This window comes from Toxorhynchites rutilus, chromosome 1, assembly GCF_029784135.1.
Source record: "Toxorhynchites rutilus septentrionalis strain SRP chromosome 1, ASM2978413v1, whole genome shotgun sequence".
In the NCBI taxonomy this organism is placed as follows: Eukaryota; Metazoa; Arthropoda; class Insecta; order Diptera; family Culicidae; genus Toxorhynchites; species Toxorhynchites rutilus.
The window spans coordinates 77784305-77809201 of NC_073744.1; the positions used below are offsets into that span (position 1 = coordinate 77784305).

The window sequence follows — 24897 nt, forward strand, 5'->3', positions numbered from 1 at the left end:
TGTTACATTGGACGTTTTGACTGACCGCTTTGTACATTGGACAAATTACGTTGCACGATGAGAATTTGAAAAGAACTACTGAACAACAATCCAAATACTTGCACTTCGTGCTAAACGCAGATCATTATTGTTATCACTCGTTGAATTGCGCTAAAAACGATATCAACACCCGAAAATAACAAAAACTCAAAATGACCGAAGTACGACTTCGTGTTGTTTTGATTGCTTTGTTACTTCGGACGTATCGAGTGTCTGAGGAAAGTGGCGTCCGAAGTAACTGTCGAGTGCTCAAAATTCGAATCTGTACATTGGACATTTTTTGTATCGATGATAAAAAGGTGAAAAGGATAGATACTTGAACGATTGTTTTCGCAATGCATTCAATGATTGAGAACTAATAGTGTGCAACCATTAACTCGATTTGTTTACATTTGTTACTTAGGACCTATTCAACTGTTAGGCGAGTATTTATTCATTGAATGTTGTTTTGCACTCTTTGTTTTGTTATGTTCACTCTCAGTCCCGATTGAAGATGGTCGGGAAGTGAAAAATGATTAATCGTGCAATCTCACGATTGCTTGCTGCATTCTTTTCGCCATGATTGTTTCAAGCAGATACAAGAGTGATTTATAATCAGGTGTGGAGAAATGAGCGAATGAACTTTTCCGTACTTGCTTTGGAGTCGGACAAAAAATCCCGACTCCGACTCCAACTCCTTCTAAAAAAATGAAATAATTCCATACCATTAAAACGTTTAATTTACGATTTACTCTGATTAGACAATAAAAATAAAGATCAAAATTTAGAATTCTTTTTAATAGAGAAATGATGTCACCCTTCTAAACTCTAGTCAACCGCAAGTAATCGATTTCCTACCTTATAAAGCTTAGGGTGGGTTTAGACTAGTGATATATTCATATGAAGAAATATGATGAGATTTATAGAAATCGCATCAACCGTTTACACTAGCGAGAACTTCTATAATGAATATATTCATATTTAAGATGAATTTATTCACCTGAAGTAGAACTGCATCCCACCTTAGTGATTTCTCACCAGTGAGAAATTCACAAGCGTTTACATATGCTGAATTTATTTAAGTTATATATACCTCGAATAAGTGTATCATATTTATTCTCACCCGTTTACACCTATTTTCACGTGAATAAATTCATCTATAGCTATAGATCTCCCTAATGTAAACCCGCCATTAGAGTTAAGTCAATATGTTGATATATAAAAAAAGTAAAAATATAGTTAAGAGTTTGGCTCCTTTAAACTTATATAACTTAGTATCCAAAAATAAACGAATTTAAATAGAATTCAGAATGCTAATAAAACAGAATTGCTTCAGCCAAATCTTCCATCATTGAGGCTCAAATATTTGACTTCACAATTTTCAAAGCAGAGAACAGCCTTTCTTCGCTAACTTGAGTTGGTGGTATGGCAGTAATCGTTCGTGCAATATTCACGATGGGCTCATAAAACGCTGGAACCACTTCATGTACTGTCATCTTGCACAATCGGTTATATTTTTCAATCCCTGGCAAACAAGCTAAGATTTCACTTCAAAAGCTGTTCAGCCTCAGGGTTTTCTTCTTATTCTCTTTGTTGAAGTGATGGCGTTTGCTTTTTTGTTATTCAGGTAAGCATCGAAATTTGTGCTCTCTGATGAAGATAAAGTGTCAGGATCATCGCTGCAAGATTCGCCGACAGCGACATAGCTTCCTTGGCCATCGTCCCCATTCGTCCCCAACCATCGAATCAGCTTTCCGGTGATCTTCCGGTTTTGAAAAAACTGCAATTTTAACGTCTGCGACACTAGTAAATGAAGTCCGATTGAGCTAATATTTTGCATTGGATATATTATCGTGCAAACCAACATTTCGCAGCAAGTTCCGAATCAAAAATCGAGATAACTATTTTTGTTGGTACCCAAAACCATACATTTTGCCATGTTTCCCGAAAAAAAGTCCCAGAGTGTCGGTTTTTTATATTTTTTTTTGAGATAACAGTAGAGCTCGTCGTTCAATGCAATTTGAAGACATTTGGGATCAACAATTTTATTATGAAAACCCCGATTTCCATTACTTCCGTCCTGAGTGATTTTTCGATTTTCAAAAAACTCAAATTTTGAAAGTTTTGCACCACTCTCCCTTAAGTCCGATTGAGCTTAGATTTTGCACAGGGTGTTTTTTCGAGGTGGTGAGCATTTTATATGGGGTAATTTTTTGAAATTTTAAGGTCGTTTTTTCCCATACATTCATTGGCATTCTAATAGACAATAAAGATGTATGAGAAAATAAGGATCGTAATAATAAATGAGACGTGAATCCGAGTTGCAACGTCAAGAGTACATTACACAACATCTATTTTTTCTCAAGTCTCATTTTTTTTACAATATTTACAATTTTTGACGTGGGTCTACGTCTAACCGAATATATTGGGAAGGGGGGGGTTTCAAAATGAAAATCAACTACAATGAACGAAATGTTATTTTTCATAAGATAAACAACTGAACAACTATGAAATGTTAATCGTTATCTGAACGCACACGTTATGATTGGTCTAAACACAGACTTCAAAATCAGTGTGCTTGGGGGAATCCGCTTTGAAAATACATGCAAGTTGAAGAAAGAACCTTAACAATTTTTTCGGTTTTTTTTATTTTTTTCACTTGTTATATTTTTCGGTTATACATCTTTCCTATTTTATTCTTTTTTAAATTGTCAATTTTCGCAATTATAATTTGTTTAATATAATATTTCATCCAATTTGACCGATTTTAATTTTTTCCACTTTTCAGTTTTTATTTCTTCTGATTTCTCAACAACATTTGTCTAACAACAAACACCCTTTTCGAAGCCCGTATACAAGTTTGAACCGCATATATCGTCCCGTTCTAGCTCTAGCGAATAACCACTGCACAGACATGTGCAGAGCGATAAATCATACATGAAAACTTACATCATCATTCGGTCACCATTTACGGAGAGCGGCGAATGGGAGAAGTGCTAAAACGAGAGAGTTTTTGTTTCTCAATGGAGCGAGCTATATGAATATATTAGGGTGGCAAAGGATGTATGGAAAAAAATCATCGTCGAATTTCAAAAACCGACAAAAAAATGACCTGTGCAAAGTTTCAGCTCAATCGGACATGATTTAGGGGTGCCTCAAAGCACTCAAAGTTTTGATTTTTTTATCCGTGAAAATCTTCCAAGGGGGGAGTAAATGAAATTTGTTAAATTGATTTTTTTTCGATGCCAAATGACTTAAAAATGCATGAAACGTCGATATCTGGTGTCATCTCGAAAAAAACGGCCTAAAATCGACCTTTTGGGACTGAGAGGCAATGAAGAAATGGGAAAAAAATAATTGTCGAATTTAAAGAACCGATCATGTACAATTGTGCGTGGAGGTGATCTGGCGTAGTGGTAACATCCGTACCTCTCACGCTCAAGGTCACGAGTTCATTTCTCACTCCAGACATTCTTCCAAAAATGGAAGTTAAAAGTGACGAACCAGCCAAATGTGTTGAAAACCACTATAATACAGAAAAAAATGTACAATTGTTTATTGGCCAAAAAAAATGACCTGTGGAAAATTCCAGCTCAATCGGACATGATTTAGGGGTGCCCCAAAGCACTCAAAGTTTTGATTTTTTGGCCTCTCAGACTATGCCCCAAAAAGTAAAATTTCGGGCAAAAATTTTTGTTTTATGCATTTTTAAGTCATTTGACATCGAAAAACAAATTTCGATTTTACAAATTCCCTTTACTCCCCCCTTGGAAGATTTTCGAGGATCGAAAAATCAAAACTGTGAGTACTTTGAGGCACCCCTAAATCATGTCCGATTGAGCTGAAACTTTGCAAAGGTCATTTTTTGGGCCAATAAACAAAATGTACATGGTAGTCAGGACTAAGGATAGTCAGGGGACTATGAAGCCATCGGTCTTCGCATTCGCATTCAAAAAAAAAATTATTCTTCCAGCAGTTTCTCTGTCAACATGACTCAAGAGTCATTCGGGCGTTTTCGTTGCTCTCTCTTCTACGACGCTCCGCGCTCATTTCACTCTTCATCGTCAAATGGACTTCACGGCATATTGGAGTGACTCCAGTCTGGGGGAGTCGATCGCCTGTGTTAGGTAAACATTCTGATTTGCAGAAACGCAAGCGAGTACACAAGTACCCGCAGCTAGCATCTATTCGGTTATACCCCAAGCTCCATGGTTTTGAAGTCTGTGTTATGGAAACATCCATTCATTCCAGCGATCGTACCCCAATCGTTGCGCAATCATAACTGAGTGAATTTCTGAACGGCACTCGCTTGTATACCGATTGGTGTGATTTCAATAGCCTGTTTTGAAAGCAATTTTAGGGCTATTGAAACAAGTTTTTGGATCAAAAAGTAAAAAGCCTATAACACATTTTATCTTTCGAATGAAGTGTTTATCATACCACATTTCGGTTGTTTAGGAGGTATTAGGGCTCAAAATCTGGTTGCATCGGCGTAACGTTCTCGTTTTCGAAACATTAAACATACACCCCTGTATACAAATTGAAGAAGTAGTCCTACGTCAATAGAATACTACGGATAATAGAATCCCGAATATTCGAGTCCGACCTGTCCTCCTATAAAAAAAAGGAAACATTCAGTATGGAACACATGACTAATGAAGAACAAAACATGCTCTGCATTCGATGTTCAGTTAGTTTAGAACAATTCAAGCATCCTTTATGGGGAGTTTGCAATAAGCCAAACAACATTCAATCGGTAGGGAACCTTTTCATCCATACGTTCCGAGGGGCCCTTAGGTTGACTTCAAGCATGGCTGCAATTTCCCAGTATTCACACATAGTTGGCAGTTACTTCTCTCCGCTATTAGGGCTAGGCTAGAGCAAGGATGAATTGTTGCGAATTGAAAATCTGATGGAGTGGAACAGTGTAACAACAGCTGTCGGAAGAGGAAGAGGATCGGTAGGGCGAGAGCTAGTCTGAAAAGTTGGTTGTAAATGGAAATTATTATGATCCACGTAGCTTCTCGGGGCACATCGAATCGATCATACAGTATATGGGAGAACCCAGCATACACACACAGCCTTGTACACATAGAGCGGGAATGAACGCCTCGGGGTTCATGGGGGAAACTGAATAGAAGGTTCTCTCTTGATTGCCGCCTCTTGTCTCCTGGCGGCCTTTTTGTTAGCGGGGCTCCACAGTGTGAAGTGTTATGTGTGGCTCGTACAAAAAAATGCAGCACACTCACTTATGCGCCGCATCAAGGCTTCACTTCTCGGGGGATAGATGAAATAATGAGGCACAAGGTTCCCGCCAAACTACACATATACACACACACACACACACACACACACACACACACACAAACACATTTACGTGTTACTTGCAGTTGCATAATCACCATTGGATCAAGCGGGGCAAGCGCAGGGAAAAAATGGAACACTATTAAAAAGCAACGGAAATAGAACTTGGGATGGGTGGAGCCGGGTGGTGAGCGTTGGCAGGAGCAGCGAGGAGGAGGAGCAAGGATTTTCCATAGCCATAATACACCGGTGCAGTTCGAAACGGGAGCGGAGTGGGTATGTAGAACTTCTAGAAAGCCTATTCGAAGAACCCCCGGCGGAAACCGTAGCTATTGTTAGACTTTCGTGACAAGCTTTTTTCACTCTCTTTCATCACGATGAGCATTATGGAACAACACATTTCCACAAACACACACGGGGAAATATGTTTTCCGCCATGGTTTAAAGGCAACTGGAAAATCACCTTGACTCAGTGCTTTGTGGCGAACCGTAATGTTAATTTGGTAAAGTGCACTCGTAAACTGTGCATTTTACGATTCGGGCTATTAAAATCGAGAACGTTGTTTTCGTTTCACGTGAGCCACCGATCATCATTTTGGTGGGAATATCATTTTAAATCTATAGTTGGCGAGGAACTCTTTCCAAACGTTGTCGGTTGATTTAAAACCATATTGGCCTTATCGCGTATTTATAACGGAGTACAAGAAATGTAGTGCGCACATGTCAATAATCAAATTTCAAATCAATACATTGAAACTTTCATCCTCAGACATCCTATTGCCTAGATTCCAACACTTCACAGGTACCCCTCTGGACTATGCCAGCAATGTAGAAGAAGAGATCCACTAAAATATTCGTAGATCATTTCGAAGAGAGTGAAGGTGGAAAAAAACCGGCGGAATACATCTACCGCTTCCAATTTGTCTTCTCACATGTCAATGTCAACTGCTTTCTTTTTTCGCATTGTTCGTGGTCTAGTTCATTTTGAGAAAAGGAAATTCAGTACTTCAGTTGAAGCCGTTTGAATGATTCTAATATCTTCAAAACTGTCAGTTTTTTTTTAACTTAAATTTTGCGAAAACCCAGAAAAAAAAGTTGAATTGAATTGATTTTTTTTTAATATATTACTAGCTGGCCCGGCGTATTTCGTCTCGCCTAATATAGATCTTTGAAATGAATACATTCGAACATTTACATTTTCCTACTATGATCTTAGCATGATCTAGGATTCAATCCCAGAACTATTCATTAATTGATCTCTTTATGAGCCATTTTAGAATTTTCTCTTTATATAAATTTTATAATACTTTTAACAAAACTCGTCATAATAATAGAAAATAATTATCAGGCACAATAACCGTTAAACGTTCTTCTGTCTTTTGCAAAACCCATGTTTCTTCAATGCATATTTGGTAGGATTACATATTTGATATGAATAATAATGCTTTCGTAAGTATTGATTGTATTTGCTTTTTTATAGTTCACATGGTTTTGGGATCAAGGGTGCTATATCGGAATCGATACCTATAAATGATGTTAAAATGAAGTCTATAACCAAAAGAATGTCAAGGTTCTGATAATTAAATTATTTATAACATTAAAGTTCAGTAAACTAACATTGAAAAATGAAGTGTTCGCAATTTGAACCATGCGTAGAAACTTGCTTCATATTCCGATATTTCTGCATAAAATATCGGTTTTTATCCATTTATTATAGATTCGTACAAATTCTAGCACTTACCATAAAAACAACAAATACAATAGTTGAAAAAACTACAAAAACTGAAAAATTAACGATGCTTGTTTTTTACAGAATTTGCTAACGTTAAAATTTTACCATTGGTTTTGACTGTCACTTTTTTGCAAATGCCCAATATTATATATTATAGGCTGTATCGATACCAGTAAATGATGTTAGAATGAAGGCAATTATTTATAACATTAAAGTTCAGTAAATTTATATTTGAAAATATTCGGAATTTGAATCATGCGTAGAAATTTGATTCATATTCCGAACACTACTTCAATATTAATTTTAATGAACATTTCTGCATAAAATATCATTTTTTCACTCAGATATTGTAGGTTCTTACATTCTCTAGCACTTAACATGAAAACAGCAATCAAAACAAAAACTGAAAAATAAACGATGCCTGGTATTTACGGAATTTGCTAACGCAAACATTTTAACATTGGTTTTGACTATCACTTTTTTGCAAATGTCTAATTTTATTAATTATAGGTTGTATTGATACCTGTAAATGATGTCAAAATGAAGCCTAACCTCAAATAATGTCTGTGTTTTCATTATTCGATTATTCATAACATAAAGGTTTAGTAAATTTATATTTCAAAATGAAGTGTTCGGAATTTGAGACTGTTCGGAATATGAGACAAAACGGTATGATTTTACTTTCCCTTGTACTCTTTTCCATCTAACGTCATTCCGAGAGGCAAATGATGGAATGCAAAAATCTCTGAGAATAGATGAGCGTAATCGAGACAGTATTTTTCTATTCAAATCGAGAATGAACTTTGCGAAGATGATAGGTGAATGTTTTCTGTCTCAAATAAAGTGAGGCATAAACGGAGAATAGAAGGGTGATTATTTTTCTGTGGATTATTGTTGTTGAACGAATTTCGATGCGATTTTGTCCATACCAGCTTACGACATCGAAAAATTACGTTGTCCTAACCGCGTTGAATGATATCTACACATAGAAATCGATCGAGCGCACTCACTTGTTTGTTTCGTCTCCTCTGACCACATGTTCATAAAAAAAGTACAAGTTTCAGAACCTCGTTGTTAAATGTTCATGCAAAATCCGAGCCCTTTCAGAACGACTGGGGAATTTTTCGTCAAAGTTATTTCTTTTCACTTTAGTTACACCAAGCGTGATGCTTGGTGTAAAAATTTCATTGAAAATGGTGCAAGTTTTTGTTTCAATATTTTATTCAATGTTATTTCCTCCATAATCATGCTGGTGGTTCGGGTGCGATTCCAGATCTGGCCGGGAGATTTTTCGTCAAAGAAAAAAAAAATGACGCAAGCACTACTACGTTGAGACGGTGAAGTTAAAAAAAAGCAGACGATTAAAATTAGAATTAAAAGTTTATATACATCAAAAAGTGTATGTTATAATAATCGGAAATGTGACTTTTGAAAAATACATTTTTAAAATTGCAGAAAAATGAGCATTGCGAATACTTGTTTTTGTCTTGCTTAAATTCAATTGACAATTCCCGCTTTAAGTTGAATTTAGGCTCAGTTTGAATTGAAGCTGTAACAGAATTAAATTTTAATTCCAATCACTTTTTTTAAACCAGATCTTAAAATTGATTCTCAAAAGAAAATTCTGATATCAAATGTCTCAAAATTGCATAAAACACTATGACTTACTGTCGTCCCGACATTTGTTGTTGTTAAAAATTAACTTTTTTGGCACTCAATCGTTTTCCGCCTGAAAAGTAGATTTTTGACAATCTTGAGGTAACTTGTTTTATGAAATTTTAAGACATTTGACATCACAATTGTTTTTAAAACCCCGATTTCATTTTCCATTTTCTTGGCACCCTAAACCATTTTTATTTGTTAAAAATAAACTTGACACTCGGTCATTTTCCTAAAAGCTTTGAAAAGTGGATTTTGACAAAAAAGAAATAAAATGGCAGTAGATCTCAACGTTTTATGCAATTTGAAGATATTTGACATAAACTTTTTTAAACCGATTTCGTGTACCTCGGGTCACCGCTCTATTACATTGAAATCTCGTCAAAAATGGAAAATGTGAACGAAATTGAAATATCCTAAGATATTCTACTTGTGAATGTAATTTTTGCGACTTCGATACATAGCATTTTGAGGCTCAAAGCCCAAAGCCCAAATTTGATTTGCTGATTCACTAACGTTGAACTGAAATAAAAATGTACCAAATAACTAATACCAAAATAATTTATTTCTAAGTAAAAATGTATGAATTATTCAAAAAATTGTACTGATGGGGCAAAATGGACTCCCATACTGAGTAAGATAGACTGTGGAAGGTTAGTTTGGGGTTAGTATTGCATTCAACCGGCGCTCATATTTCTATTTTTGTTTACATTTTAGTTGCTGGAAAGACAAACGATGAAAGAGAGAGAGAGAGAGAGAGAGAGAGAGAGAGAGAGAATAAATTATATCTACCACGAGCGACAAACTCCCACGGTTCGATTTCCTATCCGTCTTGCCCCCACCATATGTCCTTCTCACTCGCACCACAAAAAAGTTCGTCTGTTTTAACTCCAGTAAGGAACATCGGAGAACTTTTTGTAAAATATTTGATCTAATAATTCAGAAAACATTGAATTGCCAAAAAACCGGATTTATACTTTGGAAAACATTATTTCAAAAAATACAATCGAAGCTCTTCTTTCACACCAGTTTTCGAATTGTTGCAGCATTAAGATTTATTTGGAGAAGAACCTGTCAGTACCCGTAGTTCGAATTACCGAGTACGTTTATTTTTTGTCTAATTGTCGATATTACTCTTTTATAACACATTATTTTGTTTCCGAATTCAGATTTATTTAGATTTAGATTCCAAATTCAAATTCCACATTCAAATTCCAGATTCAGATTTCAGATCCAGATTCCAGATTCAGATTCTGGATTCAGATTCTAGATTCAGATTCCAGATTTTTGATTTTGAATTCTAGATTTCAGATTCAGATTCCAGATTCAAACTCCAGATTAAGATTCCAGATTCAGATTCCAGATTCACATTCCAGATTCAGATTCCAGATTCAGATTCCAGATTCAGATTCCAGATTAAGATTCCAAATTCAGATTCCAGATTCAGATTCCAGATTCAGATTCCAGATTAAGATTCCAAATTCAGATTCCAAATTCAGATTCCAAATTCAGATTCCAGATTCAGATGTCAGATTCAGATTCCAGATTCTAGATTTTGGGATTCAGATTCAGATTTCAGATTATAGATATTGAATTCGAAATCCAGATTCAGATTCCAGATTCCAGGTTCAGATTCCAGATTCAAATTCCAGATTCCGATTCCAGACTCAGAATCCAGATTCTGATTCCAGATTTCAGATTCAGATTCCAGATTCCGATTCCAGATTCCGATTCCAGGCTCAGATTCCAGATTCAGATTCCAGATTCTAGATTTTGAATTCCAGATTCCAGGTTCAGATTCCAGATTCAGATTCCAAATTCAAATTCCACATTCAAATTCCAGATTCAGATTCCAGATCCAGATTCCAGATTCACATTCCAGATTCAGATTCCAGATTCAGATTCCAGATTCAGATTCCAGATTAAGATTCCAAATTCAGATTCCAGATTCAGATTCCAGATTCAGATTCCAGATTCAGATTCCAGATTAAGATTCCAAATTCAGATTCCAAATTCAGATTCCAAATTCAGATTCCAGATTCAGATGTCAGATTCAGATTCCAGATTCTAGATTTTGGGATTCAGATTCAGATTTCAGATTATAGATATTGAATTCGAAATCCAGATTCAGATTCCAGATTCCAGGTTCAGATTCCAGATTCAAATTCCAGATTCCGATTCCAGACTCAGAATCCAGATTCTGATTCCAGATTTCAGATTCAGATTCCAGATTCCGATTCCAGATTCCGATTCCAGGCTCAGATTCCAGATTCAGATTCCAGATTCTAGATTTTGAATTCCAGATTCCAGGTTCAGATTCCAGATTCAGATTCCAAATTCAAATTCCACATTCAAATTCCAGATTCAGATTCCAGATCCAGATTCCAGATTCCAGATTCAGATTCTGGATTCAGATTCTAGATTCAGATTCCAGATTCTAGATTTTGAATTCCAGATTTCAGATTCAGATTCCAGATTCAGATTCCAGATTCAGATTCCAGAATCAGATTCCAGATGCAGATTCCAAATTCAGATTCCAAATTCAGATTCCAGATTCAGATATCAGATTCAGATTCCAGATTCTAGATTTTGGGTTTCAGATTCAGATTCCAGATTCTAGATTTTGAATTCCAGATTCCAGGTTCAGATTCCAGATTCAGATTCCAAATTCAAATTCCACATTCAAATTCCAGATTCAGATTCCAGATCCAGATTCCAGATTCACATTCCAGATTCAGATTCCAGATTCAGATTCCAGATTCAGATTCCAGATTAAGATTCCAAATTCAGATTCCAGATTCAGATTCCAGATTCAGATTCCAGATTCAGATTCCAGATTAAGATTCCAAATTCAGATTCCAAATTCAGATTCCAAATTCAGATTCCAGATTCAGATGTCAGATTCAGATTCCAGATTCTAGATTTTGGGATTCAGATTCAGATTTCAGATTATAGATATTGAATTCGAAATCCAGATTCAGATTCCAGATTCCAGGTTCAGATTCCAGATTCAAATTCCAGATTCCGATTCCAGACTCAGAATCCAGATTCTGATTCCAGATTTCAGATTCAGATTCCAGATTCCGATTCCAGATTCCGATTCCAGGCTCAGATTCCAGATTCAGATTCCAGATTCTAGATTTTGAATTCCAGATTCCAGGTTCAGATTCCAGATTCAGATTCCAAATTCAAATTCCACATTCAAATTCCAGATTCAGATTCCAGATCCAGATTCCAGATTCCAGATTCAGATTCTGGATTCAGATTCTAGATTCAGATTCCAGATTCTAGATTTTGAATTCCAGATTTCAGATTCAGATTCCAGATTCAGATTCCAGATTCAGATTCCAGAATCAGATTCCAGATGCAGATTCCAAATTCAGATTCCAAATTCAGATTCCAGATTCAGATATCAGATTCAGATTCCAGATTCTAGATTTTGGGTTTCAGATTCAGATTTCAGATTATAGATGTTGGATTGGTGCTCCCGTGGCCGAGTGGTTAGCGTCAAACATGCCGGGGGTTTGGGTTCGATTCCCGTTCTGGTCGGGGAAATTTTTCTTCAAAGAAATTTCCTCTGACTTGCACTGTGGTCACGCGTATTCTAGAGCTTGCCACTCAGAATGCATTCAAGGCGTGTTATTTGGCATAGAAATCTCAACTAAGTACTAATGAAAATGACGCAAGTAATACTACGTTGAGACGGCGGAGTTCCTCTAGGAACGTTAGTGCCATATAAGAAGAAGAAGAAGATGTTGGATTCGAAATCCAGATTCAGATTCCAGATTCCAGGTTCAGATTCCAGATTCCAGGTTCAGATTCCAGATTCAAATTCCAGATTCCGATTCCAGACTCAGATTCCAGATTCAGATTCCAGATTCCGATTCCAGACCCATATTCCAGATTTAGATTCCAGATCCAAATTCCAAATTCAGATTTCAGATTCAGATTCCAGATTCCAGATTCCAGATTCCAGATTCAGATTTCAGATTCTAGATGTTGGATTCCAGATTCCAGATCCGAAAGCCAGATTCAGATCCCAGATTCAGATTCCAGACTCAGATTATAGATTCCAGATATCATTTTGAGATTCTGATTCGAGATTCAGATTCCAGATGCAGATTCCAAATTTAGATTCCAGATTTAGATGTCTGATTTAGATTCCAGATTTAGATTCTTGATTTACAGTCCGGATTCACATACCAAATTCAGATTCCAGGTTCAAATTCCAGATTCAGATTCCAGATTCAGATTCCAAATTCAGATTCCAGATTCTAAATTTTGGATTCCAGATTCCAATTTCAGATTCCAGATATTGGATGTTGGACTGCAGAGTTCGCGCAACCAGAACACTGCCCATGATTGCATAGGAGACGTAATTTTCCCAATTTTCCTAACACTATCAGTGTTGGGAAAACGCATTTTTGTTGTTTTTTTGCCTACAAGCGTAACCATGCAAATACCCAATGAAACAATCTGTCCAGTTGGAGGATATTATCGGCAAAAAGAGGGCCTAGGAGATTTTACGGATTAAAACATGGTTTTTCCATTTAGAATGGAATTTAGTCCATTTTATGTGGACCAACAATCGTTTCAATGAACATTTGTTCGCATCCAATAATAGTTAAAACGTCTTAGTGAAATGTCTGGAAAAGGTGCTCTGGATTTGTTGCAAGTTTATGATAGTACTTTTTTCCCAAATACTCAGGGATATGACAAGAACAGCAGGTCCGAGGAGTTATAATGCTAAGAACCAATGTTATTTTAATTTTACTAATGATCTCTTTGTTTAATTATCTACTCGAAGATTCAAATACAGAAATTTAGCTAATTATAACATTGAAAAACACAATTGCTTCTTTTTGTTCATCGCAGTGCAGTGTACAGAAAATAGTAATAATATGAGCAGCGTTTTAATGGTTTCTTATATGCATCTATTAGGAAACACTAAGTAATAAGACACTATCGAGACAGACATGTTTGTACTATACAAAGAATGTGATTCAAATATAAATTTAGCTTATAGCACAAAATACTGACAATTGTTGATTTTCGAACGATGTATGAAAGCTGTATGGAACTACGTCTATTATGCGGACAAAGAGTGATTTTTCAGAAACGTTTTTTCAAAATTGCTCAGATGTTTTCGAACAAAAAAAGAATGTTTGCATGATAAGCAAACGTATTACATTGCGTAGAATGTATAACGGCGAAAAAATGGATTTTGATCGTTTTGTCGCTTACGTCTCCTATACAAACATGGGCAGAACAGTCCAGAAATATTTCTCGACAGAGGACCCAAGAATATATTCACTAGAGAAAAAATAACTCGGTCTATAAATATTCATGAAAAGTTAACAGAAGATAAGTGAAAATGTTCTTTTCCAACTTAGCCAAAGCAATATTCTTTTGGTTCCACATTCACCTTCCCAACCCTTCTTCCTACTGTTCTAAGTTTTCCAAAATAAAGAAAAACAATCGTTAAGCACTAAAAAAAAGCCATCTCCCTTTGGCGTAAATCGTTTTAGTCACGAGAACCGAAGTACAACGCCATCAATGCGTATCTTATTAAATCGATGAAGTTATAATAACTGAAGCATCCATTCCATAAAAGTTGCAAACATAGGATCAGATGTGCCATGAACTTTATCCAACTTGGCTTTGATCTCATTCTGTGTTAAACCATGGGAATAGATGTGTTTAATCATCGAGCACAACTTATTTTGTGATCTATCCGACGGAATCTGGTTTCCAATTGAGGATAACATAAATGTTCGGCATTCCATCCGTCCCATGCCAACACCAGACGCATCAATTCGAGAAGCAAAAGTTTTGAATTGTCTATTTTTCACATTCGGCAATGTGTGGCCTGTTTGCGAATCCATCTGAACCGAATTTGTCTAGGCTCGAGGCACCATTCGGAAATATTCGGAAATACTAAAAATGATTCAACATAAAACCAATGATAAATCCATCGAGCGAAGTGTGTACGTAACACCTGAGACAACCCCGGGGCGGGAAACCCTTTTTGGTGAGCAAGGGGAAAAAAGGAAAAAACATAACTGCCAGACCCACCACCCACTTGACATGTGGGAGGGGGAACGATGTTCAAGATGGCACGACAGGGCAGGGTGGAGGGCAAAATCGATTGAAGACCTTCACAAGTTGTTACGTGACGGATGGATGGTTTAGGGCGGTTAGAGCAAGATTGAATTTAAGAGAAACCCTTCATGCGTTACCACAAACATTCGGTCAATATATCGTATCTAACAGTGTCAATTTTTCAAACCATAGAAAAATCTGCTTGCGAGGTTCATTGAGATGAACACTTGAAGAGCGAACGAGAGGGAACGAAAACAAACTGTTAAGCATTCACCGGTTTAAGATAAGCGTGTTTTGTGTGATAAAGTAATAAGAGAGAGAGGCGTCGAGTTTGTATTTATCGCCGAGAAAAACCGCGCACACGGAACGGATTTATGTGTGCGTTACGTCGCTCTAACGGAGCATCTCACGTTTGCTCGCACGCAGCTCACGTATAAAATTTGATCAAGTAGAGTTTGTATTGTTCGGTGATTAATGTCCGGTTCTCATGGGAAGTGATGGCAGAACAATTTATTTCACCGTTCTTCATTAGGATATCAGTCCGAAATACCATCACCATCAATACCATTGCTACGTTTCTTGAAACGACATCCTACTATCGAACGGCAAATCCTATATTCAAAAGGCGTTGGCCATAGATCTTTCAACTCTGTAAAAATCGCAACATTATTTTTGTCTGTCTGCATCCAAACTTCACTTATTTCATTCAACCAGTAGACGTTTCATTTTTCAATCCGATGAAAGCTATCTGGAATACTCCACTCGTTAAGTGCAATTTTTAAAACTGGAGGTGCAATAATTTCAAAACGAAATTTCGCTCCACTGGATTTCTAAAGTGCTTCTCCTGATTCATCTTTTCCTCATTCATTTCAGTCCTCAAACAAGCTGCAAAATATAAGTTCATCGTTGTTTCGCGCAGATCCTGTGTAAAAAAAACTATCCCTGTCACAATATTCCAGCACGTTTCTGCTGTTCGGAATTTCACTCAAATATAATTGAAATTATTGTTGGTTTTCTGCAATGGATGGGAATTTCCATTTTGAGTAATGAGACACTATTTGATGATCTTCAAAGCATAAGTATTCCGAATTTGACACAAAACGCCCGAAGAAAATGTTGTGTGTTGAAGGAAAGTTATTTGGAAAATGGCCTTAAAAAGAGTCCAGTATACCGTTAACCAAAACGTTCCAGAAGGCTGGGAAGAAGTCAAAGAAGTGGGGCCTATCAATATAACAGATGGGCGAGCAAAACAATTGATTACTTTGAAATATTCTTATTAAAGGAGGAATGTGAACTTCTACCAATTGCAATGTGTAAATGTGTGATATTTTTGTGTTTATTTGTTCTTCATATTTGAAACCATGGTGAATGTCTTAAATTTGACAGAAAGTAACACTCAAAAATCTGAAGCTAATAAAATTTTCAGTTAGTCATAAATTTGAGAGCATAGGATCAGTGTTTCAGTAGAAATTTCTGACATTTCTGATAGTAGATCCCAATCAGTGCCAATTCATAAAATTGCAATTCAAAGATAATCGAATCATATAGGCAAGAAAACATTCAGTGCCACTAACACTATACTTCTGTTTTGTGAGAACGAGATTCAAAAGTGGAGATCACCTAGCTTTCAGTGTAACGTAATCTTCGGTCATTTTTATTTACTGATCGTTTCATTATATGCTGCAATTTTGCTGAGCACATCAATCTCGTTTGGGGCATTTTGCGGCGACGATAATCCAATATTAATTCAATCAAATACGAATATCTTAGCAAGCTCACTCATATCATAATATGGTCTTGAGCGAAGTTTTTCCGTATAGCTTCAGTTAAAAAAACTCCAATATTTTAACTATAAAACATAACAAGAAAAAATATGAAGATGATAGTGAAGGTCATTTCTCCCTATATTTGGGTCGATATTTACAAGCCTACAAAACTGAATCGAAGCGTCAGCGTCAATCAGATGAGTCGGAACGTACAGCTGAACAAAATTGAGGGATGCCCCACTGAAACTTTTCGAACTTTTTTTGGGCCATTTACTGCATAGGAATAAAATTTTCTAACTTCCGAGACGGGTTTTCCTGGGTAACAAAATTACTCACAAATATTTTTGCAATCGACAAAATTAAAGGTTGATATTATAATCTATTCTTGTAATATGTAAAAGATAGTATTTTTTATGGCATTTGTGTACAGGTAAACTTCGATATAACGTACATTTTACTTTCAAAATTGTACGTTGTATCGAATTGTACGTTATATCGAAGCATAATAAAGTACTCACAAACGTAGTCTATAATACATTATTGTGTTGCTGTTTTAGTAAAGTTAATGAATAACTTTAATCAGAAGACGAAGCCAGCCTTTCTCATGATGTTTCCCTTCGTAATGTTGATTAACGATAGATTCGTTTAGAATCCGGAATCACAAAACCAGTTGTATTTCATGATTGATTGAAGGTACAAAACTTGTTTTAGCATCACAATACAGAGGATTCATTGTTCTATCAGAAAAAAAAATTTCCTTTGCACTTTGGAAATGTGTACGTTATATCGAGTGACGTTATATCGTTATATCCGAAATAAGTATTTTTCGGACGCACGCACGCACGATTTCGATACGCACGAAAGCAGCGCTCCTCCCAAGTAGTCGTGCAATTTGGAACTGAATCCTATCGCTATCGAGGGTACGTTATAATGAGGGTACGTTATATCGAAGTTTCCATGTATATATCTGAAAATGCTATTTTTATTTGTACAAGACCGGCACGATACTACAACACTACATAATTTTAGAAAGTGAAAACAAAATCAGTTAAAATACTTTCCGAAATAAGCAGATACACCTGGCATTCTATGATTTCAATTATTATTCACCGGTGTTCTGATTTCGCAACGGTGAATCCGACACGGCACTGCTATACCTAAAATTGAATGAATTTTCTAATAAAAATATACAAAAATATATTGATCATTGGATGGCCAGAGCAGTGCTCGGTTTATTTGGCGTAGAATTGCTCTATATAAAAAGGTCCCTTACAATCACAACAGCATAATTTATTTTCAATTGTTTGAACAACAAGTCCATAACAAAAGATATTATATATGATAATCAAAACAAAAGAAATTCTGATAAATTTTATATTAAAAATCCACCCCATCCATCATCACGTTTAAATGAAGTGATAATCGACAAAGGTAAAGTTGTTTTCCTTGCAAAAAGATATCAAATACTCTTTGATCAGTAATGGCAATGTTCCTGATTTGTTTGCGTGTTTATTCGTTTCTTTGAACTATGAGTGTAAAAAAAACTATCCCTGTCACAATATTCCAGCACGTTTCTGCTGTTCGGAATTTCACTCAAATATAATTGAAATTGTTGTTGGTTTTCTGCAATGGATGGGAATTTCCATTTTGAGTAATGAGACACTATTTGATGATCTTCAAAGCATAAGTATTCCGAATTTGAGACAAAACGCCCGAAGAAAATCGTGTTGAAGGAAAGTCAAAAAGCTTTCCCAAAAAAACCCTCACTCACGCAATCGTGTAGTGCTTTAGCCTCCTTTCGTTCCGCAGTTGATCACGATGTTGAATTCATCATCTATTTTCACACTTTAATTTAGAGATGCTGCTTTGAAAAGTTGTATATTTGCGATTTTTTAAAAAACCGATATAATGAACGTAGTTATAGTGTTGAGACTAGGAACACCAATATTTTAGTGAAAATGCCTCAAAAAGAACAACCACCAGCTATGGGTGGAGGCTTTCATACATTTTCTAACAAAACAGTTATTCATAGTATGGAGCAATTCCTCGTCAAATCACCCGAGAAACAACCAGTTTTAACGCGACCATCTCCGATTATTTTAAACATTGTACAAAATGTCGCGGTTACCTAAAATTGCAGATGACTAATTTCAATTTCATGACTGATTCTTTATGAAGGCGTGTCCAACCTTTTTGCCTTTTTTGCGGAAAATCATAACTGAAAATCCAGAAGTCTGATTGAAATATAGTGTGCGGAAAAATTGCTGTTAAATCAATGAAATATTTACTGAAAATATCATTTTAAATACAACGTTAAAAAATATACTCGAAAATTGAATTTACGAGCCCTTAAAAAAAATCAGTCATAATTTAAATTACTCATCTGATAATGAAAGCAGATTGCTATCATTGATTCCTAAATATTTTCAATCGACTCCTTCTCCACAATCAACTGATTTTGGTTCGATTTTTGGATGTGAACGACACTGGAAATCGATAACAGTTCCATTGTTATATGGAGCATTCAATCTTCCTAATATGTAATTGTATTTAACGGTTTTGTTAACACGTTAAGCCCCGAATGGTGCATGTTACACTTTCCATTCAGCCTGCATCAAGAGCATTTACACAATATCAGTGTCGGTCCCCACTCCCACAGATATTTATTGTATATAAAATAGTCAGTAATTCAACTGGGAAGATAGTCACATATCGTAAAACACCCGAAAACAAACAATTTATTTGATATTTCTTTATTTTGTAACTGTCAGTCCCAGTGATCCACGTTTTTCTAACGAAAAGTTCAACGTCAGTTCCTAGGGACTGGCACGGGGCTTAACGTATTGAACAACACTAGCATTGGTAAATCGACTCAGTAGGAATTCTCAATATGAGTAGCCCAAATTACTTTCGCTCTGCTCCAAAGTTTCAAGTTTTAATTTCAAATGAAATATATTTCAGTTGAATAAATGTAATGTTTTTTTGTTTAAACAAGAAAACTATCGAATCTTATTTTTGTTTTTATTGCTTCTGGATTTTTGAAAATAACCCTTGGTAACGTTGAGAATATTTTAAATTCACGCTCGGAAATGAACCATAGACCTAATAAATTCAGTTTTTTTTTCTTTCAAGGGCTATAAGTGGGAAAAGATATTTGAAAATCGATATACATATCAAAATGGTAACAGACATCAAATAGCGAAAAAATATACAACACCATCTCACAGATCACCGCAACATGAGTGAAACCCAGAAAGTACACATACTTTCATCAGCAGATTCGATTTGCTTGAGTGATTGAAATTCCATCATTGAAAAAATTGAATCAATCAAACGTCGTGCAAAATTTTCGCTAGACTGTCAGTCACAGTGGCGCCACGATGTTTTTTTGTGTGTTATTTTTCCCTTATCAACATCATTCCCCCGCGACTGGGCAGCACTGTCAGTGGCGTGAAATGTAAACTGGAGAAAAAAAACTTTCAATCCACCGCAGCATCAGCGATATGTGTGCGTTGAGTTCACGCATTTTAACACAATTTCACGTAGCCGAACGAAACCAAAATCGCGACCAATTCAGTTATCGAACTGAAGTGAATTGATGCTGACCACTGACCACTGATATGATGCTGTCAATTAGATTGAGTAAAAAAAAAGATGTAACCTAGCGGGGTCACGTACGATTGGTTGATAAATACTGGGCAGCGGCTTTTCGTTTATTATTCGAATGAAATAAATTGTCATCTGCGGTTATATTAATTTTGAGGGTGTATATTCCCCTGGTTCTGTGTATGATGAGCTCATTTGAGCGGTGTGAGATGTGTCATGAAGTTCTGTGTGGTAGCCGAAGTGTGTGTCATTGGTTTATATTGATCTTGTATTCGAACACATACCATTCACTTCCAAAGCCTTTGTTGATCGTCAAACAATGCAATGCGTGGAGAAATATCGTGATCACCATCTATCACCGCGGGCAGAGGAAGAACCGGAACCGCTTGCAGTTCGGAGCGGATTGCAGTGGCAGTCCAGCCTGTTCGGCAGGAAGTAAACACACCGTCTCTACGAATAAACACCGCTACGCACTACTTGACACTCTCAACACACACAGCACAGAAACTCAGACCGAACTGTCCAACGATTGGTTTCGACAGTTCACAAGGGTTCCCCCATAACCTCCGGATACCCCCTCGGCCTAGGTTAGTCATGCAGGCGCATACACCAGCACCTCACCGAACTCGGTTCCGAAGTTCTCTAGCAATGAACACAACAGTGAGAGTGAGTGAGAGAAGCAGAGCGAGAGTAACGTGCAGTTTTTTTTCAATGTTCCTACTCTTCTGACTTCGGAATAACGGAATCTGGGGGTGGGTAGATTTTCATGCACACTAGGTGCTCACTAGGAAAGTATTTTTCGGACGCACGCACGCACGATTTCGATACGCACGAAAGCAGCGCTCCTCCCAAGTAGTCGTGCAATTTGGAACTGAATCCTATCGCTCTACGACGGCTGCGAACACTACTGTCGTCATTTCACGGTCGGAAATCTGAACCACACGATCGACCCTCCGTTCTCACTCGCGTGCTATCGTGTGCGGTTGTGTTGGCGCCGAGAGTGCCTTCGTAAGCGAGAGCAAGAGAAGCGCCATCCACGTGCCTGTAGTTGTCCAAAGATCACGCCTACACTCAAACCCTCCGATGTGTTCGTACCGAGGCTGAAAGCTCCTCAACCGTACACTCAGAGAACTTTGGTGCACAGTATCACAGATTGGTTCATCCATGCAGCATCGTTACGCCGAGCAATCCGTTTTTCACTTGGAAGTGTCATGTGACATAAGGATCCATACGATTGCACAGCACCCCTCTGTAAAGCACCACCAAGAAACCCTTCTAGATGCGGTCGTTGCTGTAATTCGTCTCAGCTGTCAGAACGTCTCGTTGCCAAAACGATGACGTAATCCGGGCGCGTGCGCACTCGCCTCCCCCAAACTCGACTGCTGTTTTCGGTCCTCACGTGTGGTGGTCCACACACAGAGCGGAAAATCGCACCACCGCAATCCAGCAGCCGTCAGCTATTATCTAACTTTTCCGGCACTTTTTTCCTCGCTCAACGCCACAACACAGCACACATTTCACTACACCCCGCGCTGAAAATCAATACCAATTAGGCTCGAAATTAGCACATACCGTAAACAAGGAATGGAAAACGGCCACCCCAACGGAAACTACAAACTGGGTCAGCTTAGAAACTGCCTTTCTGCGGAACACCTCTTCACTTGCAGAATAACGCGACGCAACGGCACTTCCTAAAACTTCACCTCACCGTTCCTAAATTATGTTCCACCAACGAGTTTAGGAAACTACTGAACACCAAAAACACCTACTTCTGATGCCGATTCCGTGCGGCAACCGGATCTAGCAAACCGAGAAAACCGAGAAAAACAGAGACACACAGAGCACTTTTGCACCACTGAAAAAATAGGAACGGAAAACGGACTCACGGCTAGCATACAAACTTTTGTCTCGTCCTTGTTTTTGTGGATCTGACGGATCGCTAGTGTGGAAGACGGCGACGGCTACGATGATGGGAGGGTGAGCTTTTTTTCGGCCAGGCCTACACCAACACCACCCCAAGATTCTGGCTTTCCAGCGAGCTTTCTCCTCCCGCGGGAACGGACCGAGACGGATGAAATTTTCCCCTCTTCGGCACTGGAATGTGTTCCGCTTTGTCCGCGTGGGAACACGCGAGATGGGACGCTTCCGCTGGAAGCGCGAAGTGTTTGGGAAAACGTGGAAAGCTTTGGTGGAAAATCCTACCAATACCAGCGCAGCGGGTAGCGGGCTTTCGTGGATCGATTCACCGAGCCGATTCCTCCTTAGTCAGATTGCAATTTTATGTTCCCTCATTCTCTATAAATGTGGATCCGTGTTCGATGCGTAATGTTATGATTCTTTATTCGTCGTTCAAAGCGGACACTCGATCAGAGTTCAAGCAATCCGTTTCCGTTTTAATTAAAATGGATCTTTAAGAAAACACCATGTGATGTTGGGTTTCCCGTTTCCGCCCTGTGAGCGCTTGGCGAAATGTCAAAACCGTTCATATCTAGATAAGAGCTTTTTGGGAGAGGCATTCAAAATAATCGTTGACACGTGGTTTTGCTTCGTTTCAATGTGATTAGTATCATATTGCTTTTACTAATTCTAATTTCTAATTTCGTTCAAACAAAATTAGTGTAACGTTTGAAAAATGGATCAAAAATTGTTTGCTGTTTGAAAGGAACAATTTATTCGAACTTAGCATATGAGTGTGGTATCCCGCTACATTATTTGCTTTATTTTAATTTGTTACAGTTTTAGGCAGGGCCCGAAATTTTCGAAGGTGAAAAATGAAGACCGACTCTACTCTGAGTAGCTTCGCTTCAACTAGAACTGCCTCAGCAGTCGCCCACAAGAAAAAGTGACTTAACTAGAAAATGAATTGACTAGCGTCCACTAGCGAGGATGACTGGTGAGCTAGTCCAGTCAGTGGTTATTTTGACTGACTCGACTAATGAATGCAAATCTGCCTCTTCATTCAACTGACTTCAATCCACATTTCTACTCCCCTAGGAACGAAATTTATACCCGTGTACGCAATATTATTTTTACGTTTATATAAAGAGGAACGAAAACATGATTTCTGATGCAAAAAGTAGAAGGGTCTGAGCTGAGACGGAAGTTTGACGTAGGACTGTGATTGTTCAGAACACTTGGTTATTTTAAAAGTAATTTTTTTCATTGTTCAGAAATCTGTTGGTTCAACTTTTTTTAAACTCTAAATAGTAGCCCTTCAAACGGTTTGTAACGAGCAAAGAAAGACAATAAGCTTCTGGCAGGAAGTTCAACTGTCTAACTGAAAATGATTAATGAATATCAGTGGGACACATAACAGGATGGAATTGTAGATGAAGTATTTGTGAAACGGCAAACAAAAAAATATATCGTCATTGATTACATTAAATATGGAATTTATTGGGAAGAAACGAAAAACAAGTTGAAAATACTCACGGATTCGTGATATTTTGAGGTAAAATACACATGAAATCGTGAAGTTGCTTTAATTTTAATGGATAGCTTTGATATTGTGATTTCTTTCCATTGTCTTATTCTTATTATTAGGCATCGGGAGCAGCAGCTTTTTCGGTGAAATAATGTTCGTTTGCAGACTATCACAATCAAGTCGTATTGGTTCTACCGCTCAATTTATCATAGAAGGAATTGAGTCATTGAGAATATTTATATTTCATTTCGTTTCATCTTTGTGATGCGATGATATGCCGATCTCAATGCCTCCTCCTAATTAATGAACGATCACTGTATGGGTGACACTTTCCGCGTTGCTATGATAAAATCTTGTATGAAGTTTGAGTGATGCATGAAATCGTGCATCTGATTACTTCAACAGCTTTCCAATTTGTAAGATAGAACGAATTACTGCACGCAATTTTGTGTTACATACAACATTCATGGGAACGAAGTTGGAAGAAAGAATGCATAATACATGTTTTACCTTCGCATCCGCTTGCAAAACATACCTCTTTTATTTGTTAAATTGCTCACTTGTTTAATTATTTCCACTGCTGAAGTCTCGGGCGACAAAAATGCTGGATAAATTTGCCGTAATGGTATATATTATCACATATATCGCAAAAACGATTCTGCATAATATGCATTTGAAAACTCTTAATAAACGTTACATTTTTCGTATAGTAACCCCCCTATATAGAAATTAAAGACGTAGTCCAATTAACTGGCTCAAAGAAGCTGTTTAGGTAAAATGGAAAGGGCGTTGAAGTATGTTCGTATTTCAGCATTTTCTATTTTGAAACAAAATAATAAATATTGTAATAAGTTTTTCGATCTTCTGGGACTTAGACTGAGTGGCAATGAAGGTATGGAAAAAAATTATCGAATTTAAAGAACCGACCATGTACATTTTGTTTATTGGCCCAAAAAAAATGAGCTGTGCAAAATTTCAGCTCAATCAGACATGATTTAGGGGTGCCTCAAAGCACTCAAAGTTTTGATTTTTTTGGCCACTCAGGCCAAAAAAAAAGGTCGATTTTCAGCCAAAACGGCGTTTAACGACGTTTGACGAATTTCATTCCAACTCGTCTTAGGCAGCACCATCTCAGATAGTAGTGAAACGTTGTGGGTGAAAATGCATGGGTCATTTAAGCAACTTTGAATACTTAAAATATTCAAAAATAATTAGACTACTTTTAGGAAAAAGCCAATTTTTTTTTCATAATTATTTACAAAAATTTATAACATAAAAACTATGAT

General features: G+C 37.2%; 1 protein-coding gene across 10 annotated transcripts in view; it reads right to left on the reverse strand.

Annotated features, from left to right (window-relative positions):
- The window catches only part of LOC129762307 (complexin), a 727632-nt gene extending 705503 nt beyond the window's left edge, over window positions 1–22129 (reverse strand). The window contains exon 1 of one of the 10 annotated variants that reach the window (XM_055760463.1): window positions 21957–22129. The gene's annotated coding sequence lies outside the window, so the exon portion shown is untranslated. Of the gene's footprint in view, window positions 1–17421; window positions 17458–20632; window positions 20787–20972; window positions 21103–21759 lie in introns of those variants that run through there. The other 9 variants (XM_055760461.1, XM_055760470.1, XM_055760471.1 and 6 more) reach the window with 9 other exon arrangements.
- Between the last annotated feature and the right edge of the window lie 2768 nt (window positions 22130–24897).